This window comes from Vitis vinifera, chromosome 3, assembly GCF_030704535.1.
Source record: "Vitis vinifera cultivar Pinot Noir 40024 chromosome 3, ASM3070453v1".
Lineage (NCBI taxonomy): Eukaryota > Viridiplantae > Streptophyta > Magnoliopsida > Vitales > Vitaceae > Vitis > Vitis vinifera.
The window spans coordinates 18,641,818-18,658,863 of record NC_081807.1 but is presented as its reverse complement, the minus strand read 5'-3'; the positions used below and the strand labels follow the sequence as shown (position 1 = coordinate 18,658,863).

The 17,046-nt window shown below is 34.9% G+C and overlaps 1 long non-coding RNA gene across 2 annotated transcripts; it reads right to left on the bottom strand.

Moving 5' to 3' along the window:
- Nucleotides 1-2,793: 2,793 nt before the first annotated feature.
- LOC104878922 (uncharacterized) lies at nt 2,794-15,202 on the bottom strand. Of its 2 annotated transcripts, XR_785523.3 has the most exons (4): nt 15,030-15,202; nt 14,723-14,842; nt 3,132-3,325; nt 2,794-3,023 (listed from the first exon to the last, which is right to left on the bottom strand). It is a non-coding gene; the product is annotated as an uncharacterized LOC104878922 (long non-coding RNA). The 2 variants fall into 2 exon arrangements; XR_785522.3 differs by lacking the exons at nt 2,794-3,023; nt 3,132-3,325 and adding an exon at nt 12,632-12,711 and having other exon boundaries at nt 15,030-15,173.
- Nucleotides 15,203-17,046: the final 1,844 nt, after the last annotated feature.

Here is a 17,046-nt window from a genome sequence, read left to right as displayed (position 1 = left end):
ATTATGCACTACCGGCACCACCAGCCCCACTCTCATGCAAGTACGGTTCCATCCTTGACCTTGCCTGTCCAAGGTGGCCTCTATTAATCAAATTCGACATGCCTTCAAGACCTTATCTCTAGCATTGTTTGCCATATTAGTAACCAAAGTAACGACTAGCCTCAATCGATATAGATGCATCTTGTCCTGCACAACACACACCAAAATCATAGGCTGGTTTGGCAAAAATTCAAATAAACCAATTTCTAAAGTCTTGGTTGCACTTACCTCCGCGATTGAACGTGCTAGTGTCGCCCCGTTCCAATGTTCCATGCACTTGATTGCGAACATGCCACAATCATATCTACACCATCAATTGCATTACACCAATCATATGCATACATCAAGCATAAAAGACAAATACATCAGTACCTCATATTTAATGATATGTAAAATAATAACGGTTAAAGTAATCTACCCATTTAGTTGTTGCACAATTTGGGGTTGCACATGCTGGAATTTTGAGACCTCCAATCGCTTGAGCATGCCATGAGCATGGAATGCTTTATCAATTGCCTCAGACAAGCGTCTCGATACGGCACTTATCCCGTTACCCCTTCTTAAAGGCAACGAAGATAAGATTTCGACCCTTGAAGCTGGAATATTGACCACATGCACGTGCTAATGGTTGTTGTCACAAACGGGAAAAAATAGCTACACACATATTGATGACATTGCCATTAATAGGTTAGTAGGGCACTATAATATGATAATTAAATGAAACAAAGGCTTTGGCCATGATGCCATTGTACTAGGTTTGACGTACCATATCACAACTTGAGAAAATCATGGCCCACAAATTCAGCATGAAGGAACATCCGACACCGCTCTTTGATTTCATGCTTTTTAGCCGTTGCCGTAAGGCTGGCTAGCACTACCTGTCTGTTTGTTCTTACAGCTCACCACATAGTCTCCAATTTAAAATAATAGAGAAACGCATTAAAGAATTATGATTAAGGCCTCATGGAGAATGATGGGTTGAAATAGTGTGTGCGCGGTGGTCTAGCTTGTTCTACATTCATCATTCGGCAGACCACTCTGATAATCTGAAAATGTACACATGTAAATGACCATAAAACATAATAATGTGCTTCTTATATAATGACCATGGCCTTAGCCGAAATCTTTGACACATACCGCACTGTTTACCCAACGACCTCCAATAAGCGAAGAAAGTTCATCCCGTGTTATATATGTGCCATGCATATCGCATAAGATCTCGCTGCAATGTCAAAAATGTGTTAAGTTAATAACCATAAACATTAACAATAATGTTAACTTTAACAATAAATGGTGAATTCATGTCAAGTACCTTGGCTCACCGTCTTCTAACAACGCATAATCCGCAACCAACCTTTCTTGTTGGCAAATTTTAGGAAATAGTTGAACATATTGAGAGACGAAGGGGGATTTGCAAATGGCAGCTGGCTTGACAAGCCTTTTCGCTGTGTGTTTAAATCTCCGCCTAAGGGTAGGAGAAGGTTGTTTGCTGCCACAATCTTCTTGAACACCCATTTGTACCCCTTTAAGTGATTGCAATTTAGCACTCTTTTGTGAAGGTGGGCATGTGTTGTGGTCAATACATGGGCCATCATCTACTGTTGTACTAGTGACTCTTTGCTGGCCAGAATGAGTGCTTGCGGCACCGGTTCCTTTTCCCATCATTTCATCACTACAAGGATGCACACTGGTGCTTCCCTCGTCTTTCTTTCTTTCTATATTCACAACTTCTTCTGGTGGGGTGAATGCACAACCACTTTGTCCTCCATTGGACCTTGTACGTAGTGTGGCAATGTCTTGTGCCACAGATGAAGCGAGGCTCATAAGATGTTCTGAATTCCGACTCAGCTGTGCTTCAATGGTCTAGTATTAGGGAGAAGGAGTATCAATTAGCACGGTCAACTAGAATGAGGATGGTGTTCAAGATTGTTTGTGAAGTAATAAAGTTGTAGTGCCATGGCGTACCTCAGTTGGGTCATTAGAGTGTGAGCTACCTGCCTCGTATGGACATCCATCATTATGTGCAGAAGGTTTGCTTCCCTGTATAACCTGCCTATACATCAAACAAACATTGATGATTACGTTTGAAACATAAATTAATGATAACACCAAACTACGTTAATGGAGTTGCTGAATTTTAGCATACCTGGACATGGCTATAATTGCCATAAGTGTGTATTTCGGCAGCCAAGAGCCTCTTAACTTGCTCATCTGTCCATGTAGTTGAAAGTGGACTGCGGACTTCAACTTGGAAAGTTGTCATATAGAACATGGTGATATAGAAAAGCTGTGAAGTGGGAATCAAGTATAAGTTGGTTAGAGAAGTTATTATAATATCAACAAAAGAAGAAATTATTTTGGTAGACGCATATGACATTAATATGGAGAGATTGAGAAACGAATACCTGAAGAAACAAGACACAACCTCTAATGTATGTCGAGTGACTTGTACGATAGTCCCTTATCCCATCCTCGACATATTGGAGAACAAACTTGGCCCAATTTTTGCGCATCCCCACTTCACTATCCCAAACCGTGTCCCACAAGTCATGCATACCTTATTGTTTTGAGTTGGGGGCAAGGATAGTGGCACAGGTGAAAATGAGGAAGGATTTCATGAATTCTTCGCCAACTGGTAGATCACGCAAATTAGCTTCCAATATTTTAATGTCATATGTGCGGTTGGGTGTGCCACGCCTATTGTAGATGAGAATGTCAACGCCATTGTCCAGGATGGCCAGCATCTCTCTAACATCTTTGGGCGTGACTGGGACAACAAATTTTGTTTCCATGCATAAGCGGTGGTAGCCAATGTCATAATTGGCGACTATCCACGTTATTAGCTCATAACGCAATTCTTTACAGCCAAGCTGCAGCAAGCCCCTGAATCCCATATCGCTGATGGCATTTTTCTTATCCATTGGGAGGGTATCCATGATTGATAGGAATTTCTTTCCCAAGCAGTGGGATTTTGGTAACTTAACCTACAACATGAAAGAAGGAAAATATATTACAAATATGTCGCAATTCCAGAGTTAAGCCTCAAGGGCAGTAGTTTTAAAAGTACGTTAAAGGGTTGTCGAATATTTTACCACTTCAGATCTTGATGGAACATGGCTTCTCCGCTTCCTTTGTCTGCTATCCATGTGTTTAATAAATGAAGTGCTTCTTTTCCTTAAGTATTTTCAGCAACGGCATAGACTAGTAGTTGGGGAAAATTATGTACCAAGAGATTGTGAATGGAGCATCACCGTGACAATTGCAATATAAGGGGTAGATGTTGCATCTGCACAATGAAATGAGCAGTTTTATATATGTATTCCTCATTAATAGCATAACAATCTTAAAAGGCCACATGTATAGTGTTGTAGTTGTATCAGTTGATCAGAATTGATCTCAAATATAATAAAAATGAGTTCAGAGGTCAAAGAAAATTCATAAAGTTTACATAAAACAATTGGCCCTTTCAACCCTTAAGATAGAAAACAACTTTCACTAAAACTGAAAAAAGTCAAAACAATATAAGTGAACTAGTGCACAAAGTCCAAACATAATAATAATAATAATAATATTAAGATTATTTCTAAAATAAACTTAATATTAAATATTGTATCCAATATTTTCATTTTATACTCCATTTTGAACCATGCATTGGACATGGCTGATGAAGTTGATGCTAATACAATCTTGGTGATACATTGCGTATGATGCCATAAAGTGGTTACAACCATCTTTTGATGGATCCATATTCGTAGATCATATGAGCTGCTTAGTCTAAAACTATTTCAGATCAAGTCGACCAAACAAACCATTAGTCCAAGGCCAAAGTGAACTGATGGTGTATGATTCAAAACAAGTTGATGTGGACAGGGAAAAAACAATGGAAAAGCTTATAAGTTGTGGATTTTGGAACAAGGTTGTGAATTGGATAATGCTGAGCATTACAAATAAAATTGCCCAATATTCCATGATAAAAGAAAGTATAGGATATAATAGTATAAATAAAAAGACATTACATATGGACATAGGCATTAATTGATTAAACATCTAAACAAACATAGAAATAAATATAAATGGAATTAATTACATTGCCTGTGTTAATACAGACAAAGCTGATGGGGAAATAATAAATTATACTAAAGCACATTCCCAGGATAGATGCGTACAATCCAAATGTTGTGAAGCACGTATGTCATATAATTGTAAATTTTTAACTTAACAGTCCTGCTTCATTTGATTGCAGATGGAAGGGAGAGAAAGAAGATTTGAAATTTTACATAGAGAAGTTGTAATCATGCCACCTTGTAAAGAGAAAAAATTTCGTTTCAGCATTGGATTAGAATTAAAAGAAACTTCAATGATAACACCAAATACCATGAGGGATTTTCTATTAAAGAGAGGGCAAAAACAGGTTACAATTTTGGAACTAAAAAATCTGTGTAGTACTCAAACCAGAAGCAAAATTCGAGATCAAGTGTTTTTTCTTGAAAATAAAAGTAAGGAAGCATTCAATAATTGGTTGTTTTAAAAATATATCTTCATATGCACCATGTGCCAATAAAGGACACGAAGCCAAGCATCAAAATATTAGGACCTAGTAATAAAATAATTACAGCAATTGAAGTTCCAATTTGTTGCATGCATGTTATGGGTTGCCTTCTTTTGAATTTGCACCAGAAACAGCAAAAGATAAAAGGCGAAAATATCACATTCATGTCTTTTGGTAGAACAACCTAAAAAATGTAGATTAATCGATTTCTTTCCTTTAGTGTATCTTTTATACATCATGCAAATATACTTAGTCTGTACAGCCCGGTTAAAATTATTATTATTATTATTATTATTATTATTATTATTATTATTATTATTATTATTATTATTATAGCATGTTTAGTCATGCACACGTGTTAGGGGTTCAGACCTATTTTTCATTATGCTTGTGTAGAAGGGTTTATAGGAAGCTTTTTTGTCTGTCTCTCTCCCTTCCTCTATCTCCATACAGTCTCTTAGAAGATCGCTATTTTCTTATTAGGCAAAATGAGCATAAACGAAAGTTTGCAAGGTGTCAATGGAAATAAACGTTCTTTGCCATCTCAAAACCTTTTTATAAGATGAAGATTAACGTATGCAAGTAAGTTTGGGGCAAGTTGTTCCTTAATGGTGGCTTTACATATGGGATTTATACTGAACTTCAGGTCATATTCTCAATCCGCATAAATGCGGTATTTCTAAAAGTACCCTTATACCTCATTAGTCTAGGAATGTAAGGTGAAGATCCTTATTTAGAAGGTTGGAATGAAGTTGAACAATTTATTCAGATTTGAAGATTCAATTGGGGAACCTGATGGTTGATCTTCTTTTATTTCCCCTATGATGATATTGTTGAGGCTAAAATTAAAGATTGGAATATGTCAATGTTTGGGAAGAGTAGGGCAGGATAAACTAACGAAGGTGGTAACAGTACATAAGTCAGCATAACCAAAGCCTAGTAGGGTCAATTTGATTAATTATAGATGAAATGAATCAATCAAATAGGTTAGAAGAAGCAAACTTTGAGGAACATATTAATTATCTTAAAAAACCAAGCCAGGCATAAGAGAATGTTAACATTTTTTCTGTGCTACATTAATCTATGTGGTTATTTAAGAGCATGTTGACTAATTTGTTATGTGCTAGAGTAATGTATGTGGTGAGAAAAAGGTATTCGAAGAACAAAACCCATGAAAATAATAAGACTTGTGAGAGTAGTTAAAAGGGTATATTCATAATTTCCAATAAACTACTAATTAGAGATAGGATTTTTCATTTAGGTTCAAACTTGAAGGTGAAGCTCAAACCCCCATTTAGAGATGGCACTGAATATGGAAATTTAGTACAATGACCCAAATTTTCCTACCAGTGGCCGATAAATTTCAGGCCCTATTTGGATTGAAATATTGTTAAAAACGCAGATTCATCAACATGTTTCTATAATTAAAAAGGGAAAAAAAAATTTAGAATGAAAAGAGTAACACCCAGATGGATTTATACAAAATGTAGATGACAAGACATCAAAGAAAATAATTTGCTCGACTTGCCATGTCAACTAGGTGCAACATAAACAAAGTACACAATACAAAGAGACCATTAATTTCATCCATTGCTCATAAAAGGAAACATGCGTTCATGGAGTGGTTGTCTATTATGAAAAATCAAAAAAACCAAACGTAAATATGTGCTTACCCCTAAGAGTTCTTCAAGCTCTATGAAGGGAGTCTTTCTCTTGCAATGGTATCATAGATGAAAATTGCCTGCAGAAGTGGCTGGAAAGCCTATGGAGGTCTAATACAAGCAGGAAATGACACTGCATTACTATCAATTTAAGGTTATGAAACATACTATACAAGACATGGTCATAGGTGATGATGCATCAGAAGACAATAAACATGAAGAGTATAGCAAGGAAACAACAAAGATGTATGGGAAGAGGCTGATCAGACTCAACAAAAGCATAGTCATATTTTGGCATATATTGGGATAGTAGCAAGAAATGTCATGTGAATGACAGCTTTCCAATATGTACCTTTGTTGTCCCTATGTCTGTGAATGATGGATTTTGATTTACAACCTATAAAAGCTTGTTTAGTACAATGATAACATTTGTTCAAGTATTGTACAACACAATTCTTAATAAATGGGAGCTTGATATTTACAATATACCTTAAATTGGAATTAAAAAGTACACCACTATATGGTTTTCAACAAGATTAGCCTACTAAGAAATTAAGTAAAAGGAATTATGATAACAATCTTGATGTAATATTACCCATTACAACACACCAATGATAAGTGTTACATATGTGTTCTTGGTTGGTAACAACCTTTAGAAGAGTGTTCAAAACATGTAATGGATATACAAAAAACACATAGTTTCAGTCAGGGAAGAATGTGACAGCATTGCACTTAAGACAAAGGGTTCTTGCACGTTTTCTTGTTGTTCCCAGAAGTATGACATCTTGAGCAATAGACAGTCCATTTATCTTGAAATTGGGACTCAATGCGCTTCTTTCTTGGTTTTCTGGGAGGCCGCTTGGTATGGGGAGGGTTAAGAGAGAGGAAAAATTCACCAGTGATAGATCAAACCAAACCATCATTAGAGACCATTGGCATGTCATGGGTCTCTATACCGGAGAAGGAGCCTAAGTAAATCAGCTCTTGCATTGGGAATTTGTACCAATCTTGAACAAAATCAACAACATTCTGACCGATGGAAAGAATAACAACTGCCGCATGTTCACAAGGGATGCCCAACATTTCCCAACCCCTACATGTGCAAGTACGCTTCATAATGTCCACATTCAAAAAGGTGGTTCCGATAGAAACCCCAAATATTTTGTTCATGAAAGGAGTGACCAAATACACCTCACCTTTGGCAATTTTCTGCTGCACTTTTTCTTCAATTTTTGGCCCTATGCATCCCTTCCAATTGTTTGATTCCTCTTTATGTTTGACAAGCATAGAACCTAACTTAGCCATATGCTCCATTAGAAATCTACAAATGGAGTGATGTCTTTCATTCTTTAGCCAAGCATTAAACGACTCGGCAAGGTTTGTGGTCATTTTATCCCATCTTTGTTTTGGGAATTTGGACATAGCCCAATGTTCGGGTTCATTTTCTTCAACCCATTTGGCCAAAGAGTCATTGTATTTTTGTAGTTCAAACATGGAAACATTGTAATCATGCTCTAACCTTACATAGGCAATACTATCAAGGAATTGGAGTGCATTTTCTTTACCTTTGTTCTCTATTGTGTTATGTTTGCTCAAGAAAGAGCTAAAATTTTCCTTCAAGTGATGGTAACAGTAGGCGTGGTTTTCAAGCCCAAACACTTTAGGAACACTATGAAGGAGAGCGGGGTGTCTATCCGAGATAATAACGACTTCCTTATCTCCAACAACCTTCTTCAAATTTTGCAAAAACCAAGACCAATCGCCATAATTTTCTGAGCTCATCACGCCAAAGGCTAAGGGGAACATGGCGTCATTAGCATCGTATATGGTCGTCGAAAATAATGCACCCCTATATGGCCCACTCATATGGGCGGAGTCAATAACTATGATTAGCCGACACCCCATTGCAAACCCTTGGATAGATACCGAATGAGCAACAAAGAGTTGCTCAAAATGTCCATCACTTGAATGCCCCAACTCAACAATGCTTCTCGGATTTGTAGCAACTATTTTCTCACACATCTAAGGCAACAATTTGTAATAATATTTGGGTTCTCCATAAATGCGCTCATTTGCCTTCTCCTTGATATTCCATGCTTGAAGATACATCAATTGCATCCCATGTTGCCTTTGAAAGTCCTTACAAATTTGGCGGGGTTGGTAATCGGGAGTGGACCGGATGACATCATCAATAAGTAATGAAGCCCGATTAGATCTCACTAAAGGTTGGCATGCGGCAACATCTTCCAAACTATGATTATGGTGGTTATGAAAAGTGTGAACCTGAACGATGTTCGAATCCCCAACTGCACGAGCTGTGACTTTCCAAGGACATTTAGTAACTGTGCAAACAACTGTCATGTGTTTTGTACTATTCCTCTTGAAGCGATAATGAAATCTACCAGCAATTGACATCAAATAAACGGCATCACGGAACTTGGCAACATTAGGGAAGGTATGTCCACTACCCATAATGGAATTTCAAATTGCCTTGAGTCACGTTCGAGTATATTTGCTTCCACACATCTATGGGAAAACCCATATGACTCAATTGTAAGAGAGTCATTACAGATATTAATTGGTAGATTGCCACCAGATGAAAGTAGGTGTGCGGAATTCGAACCAACAATAGGAGAAAGGGCACTACAAAGGAAAAAAACAAAAAAAAAATATTCATCCATCTACATATATTTGAAGAAAAGTTAATAGACATAGTGGATGTGATGTTGGGAAGGATATCAGTACCTATTCGATGCTATACAGCCTTCAACAACTTCACTTGATGATGAGACATAGACGTGACAAAACATTTCGTTGAATCAAAACATCTTAAGTAGGGTTGCATCATCATGCAACGGTAGTAGACATGATGGCTCAAACTTGACCATGAATTCCAATTTGATAGAATTCTGGTCAAAGTGCAGTGCATCACACAGTTTTGAAACGAAATCACTATGTGACATATGCCGGCTAACAACCATCGATTCGGTAGGACCACCCTGATATTGAACAAACCCTCCAACACATTTAACTAGCTGACTATCTTCATGAATGTAGCAGAACATGTCCTCTTCCATCACCTTAATTAAATAGAAACTTGTTACAAAAAAAATGACAACAAAAGTAAATAGGGATTATGTATGAATATAATGATGAAGGAAAGAGGAGAAGAGAGAGTGGAGAGAAAGGCCATAAAGGGGTCATCCTCGGGCCATGTGATGGTAATCGAACGTCTAAGATTTTTTTCTTAGTGACACAGAAGACATAGAGGAAACGAGGGAGCATGGATTGAAGGGCCCCTTTATATATTCAAATCCCTAATATATACATGTATCCATAATCTAATGCCATGAAGTTGCTTAAGGAATATGAATGGTGGCTTCCTCCCTACCCACCTTTCCCATGTCCTCATCTCCAACTAATTTTCTATGTTTCTTTCCACTTCCATTCCTCATCATCCTAAAAACATAATTACATCCTATAATAGTTATCGAAAAGAACCTTCTACCAGGGACAAGACATTAATAGTTAAATGATCGCACATATCGAAGAGGGACATTCTTTTGATGCAATTACTTTATGACTCTCACTCTCACTCTCATGTACATAACTTTCTATCTTAACTTTGTAGGTGTATACCTAGGCCTAATGTGTTTATACATGGACCTTGATTCGAAAGTGAAAAGTTCATCGTATCTTCACAAAGATTTCAATAAATCCCATATTATAGTTTTTTTTTAAATCAATTTGTATAATGCATCAAATTCATTCATAGAGTTAATATTCAATCACCTCATCCTTTCAAGGTAAGAAATTGAAAGCAATTTTTGTGGACAAAGACAAAGCAAAAATATGTGGTAAACAATAAGTGATTAATGGGGCTGACTATAAACAAATAAGTTACTGTCTTAGTGAACATAACAGATGATAATAGTTGCACAGTTAGGAAGAAAAGTTGATTGCAGAAATATCACAATAATTATGGGTTTTCCCTACATTTTCATGATGTTCTCCCAAGAAAAGGAGAAAGAGACAGAGACAGACACATAGAAAAAAAAGAAGAAGGAGCATAGGAAAAAGAGAATACCTTAAAAATAGTTCCCAAGTAATCTATGAATGCTAGAAAGTTGGTTTCTTCAAAAAGTCCGTATATATCTGTAGTCCAACAAGGAAAAGCTGAGAATGGGAAGAGAAAAAGGGACAGAGGAGGAATGTAAAAGCTTAGATATAGTATATAATGAATAAGCTAAGAAGGATTAATGTTTATTGTAAATAACATAGGGCTTTTCTGGTATGTTTGAACAAGAAAAAGTTAAAGTCACTTATGTTTGGAAATAAATATGACAACAAAACAAACATTTTATATAGGTAACATTTTTGCCCTCTCCTGAAAATTAAAGTGGAAACCTACCAGGATCCCACCCCCAACACTTTGCTACGCCAACCAGGTTTCAAGGGTTATGAAAAGAAAGGCCAAAATAAGCATTGAAGACAACTTTTAAGAAGCAAGAACCAACAAGAAAGAATCTGGAAGCTAATATAAACAAATCTCAATCAAATTATAGCATATACCCTGACTATGCAGATTCTATCACTCAAAATATTATGTTCAACTATTGACCATTAAGCCTGCGAGTAGAGGTGGCCAGAAACAACTTGACAGTGAAGGGTTGAACCAAACATGAAGTTGGCTGGCAACAAAGGATTCATATAGCAGTACCAGTGAAGTAGCTGGATCAAAGACTAGTTGAATTAATTTGTTAGGTATATGCAGATATAATATAGTCTCTGCAACATATTGTGGTGAGTGTCCAATATGAACTTGAAGTTGCATTTAGTAATAGATAATGCAAGCATGTGATATTCTATATAGGATTGGTGAATAGTAGAAAATGCTACAAAAAACAATTGAAAACACCTCAATTATTCTAAAAATCAATATGTTTGTAGAATAATTTATGAAAACACCGTTTTCAGTCAAAAGTTTGTCAAAAGTGTTTTTTAATTTAGAAAACAGTTTTATTTTCGAGAATGGTTACAAAATGGACCCTTGGTGTTTGTCATATATATATAAACATATATATTATTGAGTTAACTAACATTTTACTTCTTTCATTCTCCCATGAATTGGATTCACTCTTTTCTATTGCCCTAAATATAATTTTCTTACCTATGAAAGCAGAATTAACCTTTTATATCTCATTGTATTTTTTTTTTTTTCTGATCCTAGGACAACTTCAGTTACTAAAAATATTCCATAACTTTAATAATCATCAAAGACAGAAGTTTGTGTCCATCTTCTACATCTTGGAACATCATTAAAATATCACTCTTTGAGTAGCAAAATCAGGTGTAAAAAATCTTGGGAGTCAAATGCCAAGACTCATAGAAGTACAAAGTTTTATTGTACCTTTTAGTCTCTTTTTACAGATCTATTTCAGAGGATACGCTAAAAGAAAATGAATAAAATAGATAAAATCCTATGTTTCTGTTCATTGGAAAGGAAAACTCACATTACCTACTCCCATTAACTAAAAAACATGATATTTATAGAGAACTCCACAAAATGGACAACCTCCACACTCCTAGAAGGCCAGAATGCACCCTCTACCCATAGGAAGATTTCCTTAAACTATCCATACAAATATATTATACAATTATATATATATAAGAAACCATACTGGCAGGAACTTTTATACTCAATTCATTTATAAACCATACTGACATGAAACTTTATATTCATTCATTTACAAACCATACTGATAGGCACATTTATACTCGTTAATTCATAAATGTAAGAATCCATACTAATTGGCACCCTTACACTCATTCAAATATACATTTACAGGATCCTCTGAGCCAAGGAAATTAAGACAATCAATGCTCCATTGTTCTCGTATAGAAAAGTTCAACAATTTTTTTCCATATCAGATTCCATTAATGAATTACTACAATTTATAACCACATATGCCCACTTTAGAACCATTGAATTGAATTAGTTCACACGGTTACAACATTTTTGTGAATCATGAATAAAATTAGTAGATACTGGTATAGTATAAAATTCCTCAGCAACTTTAAGAATGAAACAAAATTGCATCTAATATCGGTGTGCATCATGGAAGAGAAAAATCATTTAAACAAAACCTAAATATTTGTAAGAAACTGAGGAAAAGGAAAGAAAATAGCAAGGCATTACAAAACATTTATTAAAGAATTAAAATATAATGTATTTAATGAAAATTAACTCTTAACTGTGAAAAACGCTTCACATAGAAAAGTCTAAAGTTTCTGCTTGATATGAAACTTATGACATGCCATGCAAAATGAATGCATGAAGCATGAAAAATTTATCGTATAATCACTAAAAATAAAGAAATTCTAAATTAGAAATTTACTTGCCTGTCCATTCAATATCTTCCCCTGAACTTCCTGAGCAACCTTCTTAAATTTCTCGATTCCCTGAAGATTTTTTATTATTGATACGTAAATGCAAATTGTATTAAAATTTAAAAGTATACACGAAGTATACAAGGCAAACAAAAAGAAAAAAGGCGGGAGTACATAAAAACCAACAACCAACCCCTATTCTCAATTCCCTTAAGATAGATCAATCATCAGTATTACAAAATTCAGATTGCCATAAGAACCCTAAAAAGGCATGGATGCATTATGTACACTGCAATTATATTATATGGGTTCACCAATAAACCAGTTTGCCTATTGTTCCATGGTTTTTAAGGGCATTCCCCTTAATGTGTTACAACTAGATTGGCTAGTAGTGTGTAGCTCCAACGGGATGGTCTAGCCAAAAGAGCTTGTTTGTAGTTTTTACATTGTAGCTTCTTGTTTTTTAGTTTTTTCTTTGGTGAGAGGAGTCCTCATCCTTCTTTTGTACTTCTTATTTCTATCAATATATCTCTTTGTTGTTTCCTATCAAAAAAATAAACCAGCTTGCCTAGAGATAAAATAGGATACCGATCTAGCATCTTACTCTCCATAAGGGGTTGTTCCTCTATTCCATGCACATGTCAAAAAGTGTGAAGTATGTATGTCAAATACAACATAATATGAAGACAGGCATGGGGCATGAGTGCAACAAGCCTATTGTTAGATTTTAAATTTGACAGACATACTCATTTAAGGAAGAGAAAATATGCATGCTCACTATAAGTCCCCAAAAATATATCCTTTATCTGCTTATTAGTTACATGGATGTATTTGTAATAGTGAAATACTATTCTTGGAACCAGGCATGTTATGTGTGTGTGTATTAATTCACCTATCCTTGATGAAATTTGGCAACTACAACACCTACTAACAATACTTGTAAACAAAGGGTGTTCCTCTCTGTCTCATCCCTGAAAGACCTCCCAATTTAATAGGTTCAATGTCCATCTCCATCTCCCCCCAACGCACACACAAAAAGTGAATACTTCAAAACCCATGAAAGGGAAGATCTTCCATAATGGGCATCCATCTACCCATCTACTTATCCAACAACATTTAACCCAACTTGGGAGAGCTTCTAAGATGTTAAAAGCAGGGTTTGAAGGTCAAATGCAGCTTTTAAGAGAGTATTTGGATAGAACTTTCAACAATGGCCATGTACATTCAAACATGATTTATTCACATTTTGGAAAATCAAGAAGACCCATGGTTTTCCTCAAACATGAAGCAGGAAGAAAATTTTTATTTGATTAAAATGTTTAAAAATGTGAAAATTATCCTTCTTTTGAATAAAAGTATTTTTAAAATACAATTCCCAAACATAAAATGCAACCCGACGACAATATCTACTTCTACTTCCACCTCTACTGCACAAAAGTTAATGCTATCCCAAACAAGCCTTTAAGATCAACTCTTTATGTGGAATATGCAAGCAGTGCACTAACTACAATAGGCAACACAAGGAAGGACAAAATCCAACAACACAACCAAAAAGATAAATTAAAATTAAAAGAAGATCATAAAAGCCCTCTTTGTATTAAACTAACAACATAATTTAAAAAATAATGGTTTCAACAAGACACAAAATAATTCCTGTTAGCATTCTAGCAACATCAGATAATGAAAGAATACGAATTTGAAATTATTTTAAATTTTAGAATATATGTCTAGCAATGAGAAAGTTTATGAAATTATTCATGTTCACTGTTCTATTATAGGAAAAAAAAACACGGAGCCCTAGAACTTGTAAAGTTTTTTAAATCCATTTCTGGGGAGTTCCACAACATGTCATATAGATTTGACCTAAAGGACAAAAAAATGTCACCACAACTTCTAAGTTCTACCCATTCAGAAATATATTAAAGTTTCCCATTTTCAAAATTTTCAATATTTCTAGTAATGCTAAACTGTGAACCTATAAAAACAATTCAGTGAAGTCCACAAATGTTAGAATTTCAAACCAAAACATCAAGCATAAGGTAAAGAAACTTAGCAATAATTATATACATATACGCACGCATACCTTAAGTAATGTCTTGCCAAAACTTGCTTCCTTTTCAGCAATTATAAACTGATGTGCACTTCATGTTGTTTCAGTTCAGGGAAAACATCACCCATCACCTTTACAACAATGTTTATGAGGCTAGTTTCAAAAAACCATTAACAAAAATGGTCAGTATATAGAGTTATGAATTAGTAACAAAAACTGTGAACGAAGTTTCAAGTGGTCCTTTATGTGAAAAATTAAGGAAAAAGATACAAGAGAAACTTCAATAAATGCCTACACTGGGGAAAATTAAAAGAAACCTAAGCACCATTGTCATTTCTACCTATTGAAGAATCCTTCTTGTGCTTTCAGAACTTCACTTCCATAACGAACATCTCTATGGAGAATACGCCTCAGGACGTATTCACGGCCCTCATTGCCTACAGAGTAAGTAAGGTAGTCATGAATACTGCTTTGAAAAAAGATACACTGAGATAATAAACAAAACAAGGAGAATTAGATCTTCATACACAATCCCCAGCATCTACTTCCTCCCAACACCACTCATCCAAAAAAAAAAAAGAATTAAAGCACAAATTTATTATGAGAAAATAATCAGCATATATTATTTCAAGTACAAGATAAAATAAAGAATCAATATCCATCCAAGAGATTAAATATATGTCCACAAGATCTTTTTAAACTTTGCCATAAGAGAAATGATAACATAAAATCCTTTCATTCATTGGTTGCAGTAAAATTATATAACTAAACTTCAAACTTTCATAGTACAACAAGAAGAAGATAGACAAAGAGAGTGAAAACAAAAAATTTCCAATCATAACACTACCCCACCCCCATATACTTTCTTCTCTTCTAGAAAGACAAGAAAGAAAAGTTAATTATATAAAAACACACAAATATTTTCCTAGAAATATATCTTTAACCAAACCAATGATATTCCTACAGTTTAAATACAAAATCCCAAACTTCTGAACAAATTCTTCATAGATAAAGATGAAATGTGAAAAAGAAGCCATGTATCCAACCCTAAGTAGTCAGAACTAAAGCTTTGGTGAGCTAAGTTGAATGTTCTCTGTTTATTGTTTCACAAGTTAGCAAGCTTCCACAGCCCAACAGCATCAAAAGATACTCTAAAGCGCAAAGGGAATTTTTATTAAAATCTCCATCAATTAAGATTAAAGCTCTCAAGTCTCAATAACAATCTCTATCCAGCAACAACTAGAAGAGAAAGTATTAGTTAAAGAGGATTAACTTCATAGTTATTTGTTTACAAATGAGAGAAAAAAAAATGACCAATATCCATAAAATGCATGAGTGCCTAGTTTCTAACCAATCCAATAATAATTCCTAAATTGTACCACAATAGAATTGCTAACAACTATGATGTCTTACTGTTTTAGCAAGCTTCCAATGACCAAATCAATAACTATAGATAAAAGGCTTAAGAACTATCCTAAGAGAGAAAAGATAAATAAATAAATAAATAGTAGCAGAAGATTTTATTTCTGAAAAGAAATATAGAAAAGGAAAACAAGAGAACCATAGAGATCAAAACAGAGCCAAATGGCGGTTTTATGATCTCATATAGCCAGAAAAATAAAATAGAAGCATTATACCTTCAATAAAAATAACTAGCAATCTGGATAAATTGATTGCAATTTCTCAAGACCCATTTATTAGACCTAGTGGTAACAATTCCCAGTCATCATACAACTCCAATCTTGTATGTATATTCCCAGTCATCATAATCTAAGATCATGTTTGGTAGAGAGACAAATGGAGCACAAATTTATGAGAGGACAAGATTGAAAGTTTGCATAAAGCAAATCTCTAAATTAAGGACATATTGAATAGTTGACTAGGAGATTACAAGATGAAAGCGAGAAGTATAGCTTACGAGCCAACCATGCGTATCTTGATGTTTTTGGAAGTGAAGGAATAAAACAATCTTTGATGATGTTGATCAATCAGAATTGTACCTAAAAAATGTTTTCCTGAATTTTTTGTTGAATGGTCTGCTACATCAGTAAGAAATAGAGGCATTTCTTTTGTAGATTTCATTTGATATTTCAGCTGCTACTTTAAGGATCAAGGAGTTTAATTTCCCCCCTGTTTTTTTTGTTTTAAAATCCTTATGAACATCACAAATACTAGGGAAGTGCCCTCTTATTGGAAATTGTTTCACAACATTATAAATATTATAAAAACATTAAATCAAGTTCAAGTTAGGTTTAGGTTGTTTGAACCTTGAATTAAACCCAGCCTTGATTAAGTTCGGGAAAAAAAAACCTAATTTTTGTCCAACCTGAGTACTGAAAATGATTGTCCAAGTCTAC